Source organism: Penaeus vannamei, chromosome 3, assembly GCF_042767895.1.
Source record: "Penaeus vannamei isolate JL-2024 chromosome 3, ASM4276789v1, whole genome shotgun sequence".
In the NCBI taxonomy this organism is placed as follows: Eukaryota; Metazoa; Arthropoda; class Malacostraca; order Decapoda; family Penaeidae; genus Penaeus; species Penaeus vannamei.
Window position 1 is genome coordinate 7252303 of NC_091551.1, and position 10000 is coordinate 7262302.

Below are 10000 nucleotides of genomic sequence, written 5' to 3' on the forward strand. Positions count from 1 at the left end.
CCTCTACCTCCTCCTCTTCCTACTCTTACTGGATGGTAGGAGTAGAAGAGGAATGAAGAGAGAAAAGGAGAAGAGATAGGAGAGGGGGTAGTTTGGAGAAAGAAAAGAAAGATCTGAAGAAAATAAGAATGAGAAGGAGGGAGGAGAGAGAAAAGATGATAAAATTGTCGGGGATGGGAGGCAGGAGAGGATTATTTGTTTGTTTGCTTGTTTGTCTGTCGCATGTTGCAAGGTATTTTCCCGACGTTTTTCTGTATTTTCGTGTTTCACATTCTTCCTATTTCTCATATCTTGCTCCTTCTCTTCCGTCTTCCCTACCTCTTCTTATCACTATCGTTGTTATTGTATTTATTGTTATTATCATTTTTTCTCCTCTTCCTATTATAATTTCTTATCACTTATTGTCATTATTATTTTTCTTATTATGTCTATTCCTATTAATACTAATAGGATTATCACCATTATTATTATTATTATCATTATCATTATTACTGTTATTACTAGTAATATTATTGCTATTATTATTATTAGTAGTAGTATTAGTATTACCACCATCATTATATCTATTACTTATACTATTAGTGTATGTTATTACTGATATCATTGCTATTATGGTTGTTATTATCAACAATGATATAATCATCCTTATAATCATTTTTTGTTGATGTTATTATTATCATTGAATGTAAATACATTCAATAAAAAAGTAGTTGATAGGTTCAATGTAATGTCATCAGTGTATGAAAATATATTGTTGAAATCCATCAATTGAACATAAACAAATGTTGAAGGTAAATTTTCGAATTATTTGACAAACTGCATACAATCATGGACATATATATAAATATACACACACACACACACACACACACACACACATATATATATATATATATATATATATATATATATATATATATATATATATATATATATATATATTGCGCTTGTTTTCTTCGTTAAAATCCCATAGCGAGAGCGCCATATTCTCTTTTCCTTCCCTTCGTTGCATTTTTTTCTCATTGAACTTAGGTTATTTTTGTTCAAACACTCTAATGAACTTTCCCTCTGTTTTTAGTGTTTCTCTCATTTCACTGATTTCCTCCTCTCTTTTTCCCACTTGTACCGATTCTCTTTCTTTTTTTTTTGGCTCATTTTCTTCTACTTTTCAATAACACCTCTTCCCCCATCCTCTTTTTAATCTCTCTTTTCTCCTCCCATCCTCATCGTCGTCGCTATTTTTTTTCGATTTATTCCTCTTCCTCCACCTCCATCACCTCTTCCTCATTCTCTTCATCCGCCTCCTCTTTCTCCTTCATTTCTACTTTCACCTCTACCTTCTCCACCGAATGGAAGCAAGGATAGAATGGAAATAAGTGATGAAGATGGTTAGGAGGAGAGGGAAAGCGGAGGAGAGAAGGAAATGAAACGAAAGAGAGAAGAAAAGAAGTGGGGATATAGGAAGAGAGAATTCGAAAAAAGAGGGGAGTTACAGAGCATGGAATGAGGAGGGAAGAGAGAGAAAAGATGATGAAATTGTTGAGGATTGGAAGCAGGAGAGCATTTTTTTTTCTTATGTTTCATATACTTTTTTGTGTCTTTCTGTTGTTGTTTTCGTTTGTTTCACAGTCTTCCTATTTTCCATATCGTGTTTCTCCTCCTCCTTTCCTACTTATCATCATTGTTATTGTTACTGTTATTGATATCCTCCTTCTCCTTTTATCAACTTTGATCATTACTTTTGCCATTATTAATAGTTTTGTTATTGATATTATTAATTTCATTACTATTGTTGTTTTATTATTATTATCATTATCATTATTATTTTTATCATTGTTGTTATCCTAGTTATTGTTACTGCTATCATCATCATTATTATCGTTGTTACTGCTGTTATTATGATTAATTTTTGAATAGTATTTAGGTTAAAGAAAAGAAAAGAAAAACTTTGAATAATTGTAGTGCGATGAAATCAGTACATGAGGAAGGTATTGTGCAAATATTTCACAATAAAATCAATTAATTGCTAAAGATGTTTAATTTTAGGCGACTAAGGAGATACAAAGAAGAGTATGTAACTTTATCTAGTTTCCAAAAGGAATAGGAGAGAGGAGGCAAGGGACAGAGAAAATATAAGAAGAGGAAAGGAAGTATGAAGGAAGAGAAGGAAATGGAAAGGAGAAAGAGGCGAGAGGAGGAGAGTGAAGAGGAATAGAAAGGAGAGAAAGGAAGAAGGGGTAGTTAGGAGGATGGGGAGTACTGGGAGGGGCGAATGAATGAAAAAATGAATGAAAGAGAGGATAATAGAGAAGGTGGGAGAAGAGGAGGGAAAAGAGTAGGATTTTAGAACTAGGGATAGGAGAAAGGAGGCAAAGGACATAGAATATCCGAGGAGAGAAGAGAAAGGAAGGAGAAGGGATAGCTAGGCGAAGAGGAAGTACGAGGAAGAATGAAAAGAGGGTTGTTATTATGAGAATTTATTAAAGTATTTAGGTTAAAGAAAAAAAAAAGTTAGAAGAGTTCTTACGTAATGTCATCAGTATATGAAAATATATATAACAAGAAATCAAGTTACACAACCCATTTTCAGTGATAAAATTTTTGAATTCACGAGTTGTAATTCTATGTTATCCAAATATTAAAATGTAATATTTGGTATTTTGCTTCTTCGGTTTAACATTGTGTCGGAAAGGCATAACTATACTTCCTTTTTCCTTTTTTAGTTCATTATGACGCGTTATTTCTGTTGAAGAAGTTTACTGCCTTTAGTCTTGTCTTCTCCGCCCATCTCTCTCTCACCAAACTTAAATAAATAGCAATTGATTTCCTTGCTGTTCTCCTCCCCTCTCTTATTTCCTTTTCCACCCGTTTTTTTAACTTCTCCTCCTCTTCCTCCTTTCCATCCACCGTCTCCTCCTCATCATTATTCGCCTTCTCTTCCTCTTTCCCCTCTTTCTCCTCCTCTTCTTCATCCTTCTACAATTTCACATTCACTTTTCCTTGTTCTCCCTCTCCTCTTTCTCTTTCTCTTCCTCCACCTCTTCTTCATCATCATCATCCGCCTCTTTCTCCTTCCTTATACGCATTATACTTTTCTTCCTTTCCCCTTTCTCTTGTTCCTTCTCATCCTCTACTCTTCCTCATCCTTTAGCTTTTCCTCTTCTCTTCGTCTTCCTCCTTCTCCTCCTCCTCCTCATTCTCTCCTTCCTCTTAGGCCTCTACTTTCACTTCTACCTCCTCTTCTTCCTCCTACTGTGTGGAAGGAGTAGAATTGGAATGAAAAGGGAAGAGGCAAATAGATAGAAGAAAAGGGAGTTGGGAAAAATGAAAGAAAGGAGGGAAGGAAAAGAAGAATTGAAAGAAATGAAAGGGAGAGAAAAGAAGGGAAATCAAGAGAGAGAGAGAGAGAGAGAGAGAGAGAGAGAGAGAGAGAGAGAGAGAGAGAGAGAGAGAGAGAGAGAGAGAGAGAGAGAGAGAGAGAGAGAGAGAGAGAGATAGGAAGAAAGGTGGAAAGGAGACAAGGGAATGAAAGAGAGGAAGAGAAAGTAAGAGTAAGAAAGTAAGAGGAAAGGGAGAACAAGGGGGTAGGGTTTTAGGAATAGGGAATAGGAGAAAGGATGAAAAGGGCAGAGAAGGAGGAGGAAAGGGGAAGATAGGAGAGAGAAAGGAGAAAGAGGTTGTTATGAGGAGAAAGGAAAAGAGCGAAGTGAGGAGAAAAGGGAAATAAGGGATGAAAAAGATAGTTAGGAGGAGAGGGAAAGCGAAAGAGGAAGGGGAAATGAAGATGAAACGAAAGAGAGGAGAAATGGGGAAGAGGGGATATAGGAAGAGAGAATTTGAAAGGAAAGAAAGACGGAGAATACCATAAAACTGAAGTGGGAGTAGAGAAAGAAAAGATAAAAATGTCCTGGATGAGAGACAAGCCAGCATTATCATTTGTTTATTTTTTGTTTTGCTTATGTTTCCTGGTGCCTTTTTGCTGTTTAGTATCATTTCTTTTATTACCTAATTCATTATCATTATCACTATTATTGTTGTTGCTATTATCATCATCATCCATATTGAACAGTGAACAGTGTAGAAAATATGATATAAAAATTACCTGTAAGAACTTACCTTGTAATTTAGAGGTTTGGAATCTTTCTATAACACACCTGTATTATTTAAGGTATGATTTGGTGTGAAAGGAATAAGGAAGTCATAAAGAAAAAATAAGTATGTGTTTTTTCCCTAGATGATTTAAAGATGAATTAACTTACGTTTTCATTTACTGACATGATGTAATACGAACAAGGATAAAAAAAAATCGCTAGTTTGTTTCCGAGAAATCTTTTATCGGTAAGGCATATTCGTGTTTCCTTTTCCTCCTTTCGTCGCATTATTGTTTACTTCACTATGAATCTTGCGCTATTTGTGTTGCAACAATTTCTGTAACTTTCTCTCTCCTTTAGTTATCCCCTCCCCTTCTCTCCCTCACCAAGCATAGATCAACATCTAATTTCATTATTTTCCTCATTTTCTACTTTTCACTGCCATCTCTCCCTCCATCCTCTTTTATTTTCATTTCCACCTCATCATCACCCGCCTTCTCATCTTCCTCTTCATTCCCCTCTTCCTCTTAATCCTTCGCCCCTTTCTCCTCCTCTTCCTCTTATTCCTCCTTCTACATCACCTTCACCTCTATCTCCCTCTTCTTCTCCTCCTCCTCCTCCACTTCCTCCTTCTCCTCCTCCTTCACCTCCACCACCTCTTCCCCCTCCTTCTCCTCTTCCTCCCAATCCGCCTCATCTTCTTCCGCATTCCCCTCTTTCTCCTCATTATCATCTCCCTGTTCTTGTTAAATGTGGATGCATCAAAGAGACATAAATTTGTTTCAAACTGTCTGTCTAATAGTGCTTTAGTGTTTGTTTTCAGTGGCACCTTAAGCCACACTGTTTACCAATCGACTGAATGTGATTGATATGGCATTTCCAGCTCTATTGGGGATCTCAATAAATACCAATATATTTAAAGAGGTAAATAAGAGCCAAGGTTGAACGTTGCTGTAACAAACGTTGCAAACAGCTGATCGGGCAAAGCTGTGAAGACGAAAAACAAAACAAAACAAAAAACAACAACAACAAAAACGTTAGATAAACAGCCGAGACTCAGGTTCTGCGGCAAACCGTCTTGGAAGGAGAAAAGGAAAGGTAAAGGTAGAGGTAAAGGAGGGGGTAGGGAAGAGTAAGGAATGGGTAGGGAAGGAGGAGGAGGAAGAAGATAAGGAAGGGTAAGAAGGATAAGGAGAATCAGGAGAAGAATGGGGGTATGATAGGGATGAAAGAAGAAGGGGTAGGAAGCAAGGAGGAAGATAAGGGATGATGGAGGATAAGGATAAGGAGGGGTAAGGAAAGGTAAGGAGAAGGAGGAAGATAAGGAGAGGTAAAAAAGATAAGGAGAATAAGAAGAATGGGGAGGATAGGGATATAAACAATAAAATGTGCCATTTAAATTCCTAATTAATATGAGATTGCATAGTGTAGTGGTTATCACGTGCGCTTCACACGCGCAAGGTCCCCGGTTCGATCCCGGGCGGAATCAACTGAAAATATTTTAATATACGTTTTACGTAACGGCGAAAGTAATAAAAATCATGAGGTCGCGTAACATGATATGGAATTAGTTTTGACGGAGAAAAAGAGGCATTGTTTTACACCCGTTTCTCGCCCATTCTACGGTCGTTAAGGGATATTTTGAGACGAACGGAAAAGAAAGGCTTATTTAACATGTTTGTCTGCCTGTTTTTTTTCTATTTCTGTCTATCTGAGTATTGATTTTACTGATAAAGATAATAACAAATGATAATGGCTATGATAATGATGATAAAGAGTAGTGATACCAATAATGGTAATGATAGCATTAACAGTGATAATAATAATATGAATGATAATAACGATAATGACAATAATAATATTAAGGGCGACACGTACTAATGATGATAATAGGAATTATGGTTGTGATAAGAATAAGAATAATCATAATAAAAAGCAATAACAATAATCATGATAATGTTATTAGTAATATTAATGATAATGAAGATATCAACAATAAAACGATAATAATTATATTATTGAGTAAATATTAATTATAATGATAATGATGATAATTGCAATGATAACAAGAATACCAATTACACATATTAAGGATAATGATGTTAAAGCCGATAAAATAAATAACAAACAGCAATAATTGCTGTAGTAATAACAATAACAATAACAACAATAATAAGGAAATGGCAATAATGATAATGAGATAACTGATGATAATACTTGTAACAATCATAATAAAAACGACAATAATGAAAAAAACGACAATGATACTATTAATAACAACAGAACAATAGTTATAATGATAACCATAACAAAATAGCAAGAAAAAAAAAACATGTCAATGATAATAATTACCTACTGCATTATGTCCGCCAGACACGCCCAAAGTGACCCCCCCCCCCCTGCTCTGGCAAAACTGATGTAGATGAAACATGAAAGATACTGAATGAAACTACTTTTGAATGAAAGGTAACATTCCACCAAGTACAAAGGTACCCTTGCCAGACATACTGCCAGCTGCATTAGGCCTGCGAATAGGGGGAGAGGGTTAGAAGGATAGGGGAAAGGAAGGAGGGGGGGGGAGGTGATGGTCTAAGGATGGAGGAGGTTGAAAACCTCACACACACACACACAGTATGTATATGTACATATATATATATAATAATATGAATTATGGTTGTGATAAGAATAAAAATAATCATAATAAAATGTAATAACAATAATTATGATAATGTTATTTGTAATATTAATGATTATGTTATTAGTAGTATTAATGATAATGAAGATGATATCAACAATAAAACGATAATAATTATATTATTGAGTAAATATTAAATATAATGATAATGATGATAATTGCAATGATAACAAGAATACCAATTACACGATAATGATGTTAAAGCCGATAAAAGAAATAACAAAAACAGCAATAATTGCAGTAGTAATAACAATAACAATAACAACAATAATAATGAAATGGCAATAATGATGATGATAATACTTGTAACAATGATAATAAAAACAACAATAATGAAAAAAAACGATAATGATAATATTAATAACAACAGAACAATAGTTATAATGATAACCATAACAAAATAGCAAGAAAAAAACATGTCAATGATAATAAAAAGATATGAAAAAGAAAATAATGATACTAGCAATAACACTAACAATAACAATTGCAATGATAATAATGATTGTAATAATAATAACAATAACAAAAACAACAATTATAATGGAAATATTGACTATAATAATAGTAATAATGATAATAAAAACAATATTGATAACGACAATGAAAATAATTTTGATAGTAATAATAACGATATTATGAAAAATAATAATGCCATTAATAATTAGAACAACTATAATGGTAACATTAACATGATGATAATGATGATTACAATAATGCTAAAAATATAAAAACAACGATAGTGATATAATAACGGTGATAATATGATAATAATGATAACGATGGCAATACTAAAACTGACAATAATATTATCTATAATAATATAAACAATAATGAAAGAAAATGATAGAGATAACAATTATAATGATGATGATAATGAGACCAATAGTGATGATGATACTACTACTATTATTAATTAAGGATAACGATAATGATAATACTAATGACAACAATTAATGGTAACGACCATGATGATAAAAATAACTAACAATAAAATAATTTTATGATATTAGAAATATAGATAAAAAATAGAGCATTAACAATAAAAACAATAATAATGTATATTGACGAGAAAAAAGAGTGTGAACGCATATTAAAATATTTTTCGTAGATTCCGCCCGGGATCGAACCGGGGACCTTGCGCGTGTGAAGCGCACGTGATAACCACTACACTAAAGAGATTGACATATTCGGCTTACAGCCAACGGAGGTTTTGTATAACGAACTTTGTACCAGTTGCTGAGTACAGGATCATGTAGCGAATGATGGAACATATGGAGAATTGGACGTCTGCCGGGGACCCACAAAAGGAGCAAAAAAATCAGATAGATCAAACATAGGTACCGCACACAATGTATTTCAAGGTTATTTACATATCGCACTGGGTAAAAAAAATGGCTAATTCCAGACATAATATCTGCTGCATTAGGCTCGCCAGACGCCCAAAAAGGGCCTAAAAATTTGGGCTGGATCAAAAATTATTGGTACCACCTGAAATAAAGTTTATTTCAACACATCTGAGAGAGCACAGAATGGACAATTCCAGACAAATTACCTACTGCATTATGCCCGCCAGACACGCCCAAAGTGACCCCCCCCCCCTGCTCTGGCAAAACTGATGTAGATGAAACATGAAAGATACTGAATGAAACTACTTTTGAATGAAAGGTAACATTCCACCAAGTACAAAGGTACCCTTGCCAGACATACTGCCAGCTGCATTAGGCCTGCGAATAGGGGGAGAGGGTTAGAAGGATAGGGGAAAGGAAGGAGGGGGGGAGAGGTGATGGTCTAAGGATGGAGGAGGTTGAAAACCTCACACACACACACAGTATGTATATGTACACACACACACACACACACACACACACACACACACACACACATATATATATATATATATATATATATATATATATATATATATATATATATATAATATGAATTATGGTTGTGATAAGAATAAAAATAATCATAATAAAATGTAATAACAATAATTATGATAATGTTATTTGTAATATTAATGATAATGAAGATGATATCAACAATAAAACGATAATAATTATATTATTGAGTAAATATCAATTATAATGATAATGATGATAATTGCAATGATAACAAGAATACCAATTACACATATTAAGGATAATGACGTTAAAGCCGATAAAAGAAATAACAAAAACAACAATAATTGCAGTAGTAATAACAATAACAATAACAACAATAATAATGAAATGGCAATAATGATGATGAGATAATTGATGATAATATTTGTAACAATGATAATAAAAACGACAATAATGTAAAAACGATAATGATAATATTAATAACAACAGAACAATAGTTATAATGATAACCATAACAAAATAGCAAGAACAAAACATGTCAATGATAATAAAAAGATATGAAAAAGAAAATAATGATACTAGCAATAACACTAACAATAACAATTGCAATGATAATAATGATTGTAATAATAATAACAATAACAAAAACAACAATTATAATGGAAATATTGACTATAATAATAGTAATAATGATAATAATAACAATATTGATAACGACAATGAAAATAATTTTGATAGTAATAATAACGATATTATGAAAAATAATAATGCCATTAATAATTAGAATAACAATAATGGTAACATTAACATGATGATAATGATGATTACAATAATGATAAAAATATTATAATAACAACGATGGTGATATAATAACTGATAATATGATAATAATGATGATAACGATGGTAATACTAAAACTGACAATAATATTATCTATAATAATATAAACAATAATGAAAGAAAATGATAGAGATAACAATAATAATGATGATGATAATGAGACCAATAGTGATGATGATACTACTAATATTATTAATTAAGGATAACGATAATGATAATACTAATGACAACAATTAATGGTAACGACCATGATGATAAAAATAACAGTAACAATCAAATAATTTTATATGGTATTAGAAATATAGATATAAAATAGAGCACTAACAATAAAAACAATAATAATGTATATTGACGAGAAAAAAGAGTGTGAACGCAAATTAAAATATTTTTAGTAGATTCCGCCCGGGATCGAACCGGGGACCTTGCGCGTGTGAAGCGCACGTGATAACCACTACACTACAGAGACATACATTTTAGAGCGGCAGCCAACGGAGGTTTTGTATAACGAACTTTGTACCAGTTGCTGAGTA

General features: G+C 33.0%; 2 non-coding genes across 2 annotated transcripts; one reads left to right on the top strand and one right to left on the bottom strand.

Annotated features, from left to right (window-relative positions):
• Positions 1–5507: 5507 nt before the first annotated feature.
• TRNAV-CAC (transfer RNA valine (anticodon CAC)) lies at positions 5508–5580 on the top strand. Its single transcript has one exon. It is a non-coding gene; the product is annotated as a tRNA-Val (tRNA).
• Positions 5581–9863: 4283 nt separating this feature from the next.
• On the bottom strand, positions 9864–9936 carry TRNAV-CAC (transfer RNA valine (anticodon CAC)). Its single transcript has one exon. It is a non-coding gene; the product is annotated as a tRNA-Val (tRNA).
• Positions 9937–10000: the final 64 nt, after the last annotated feature.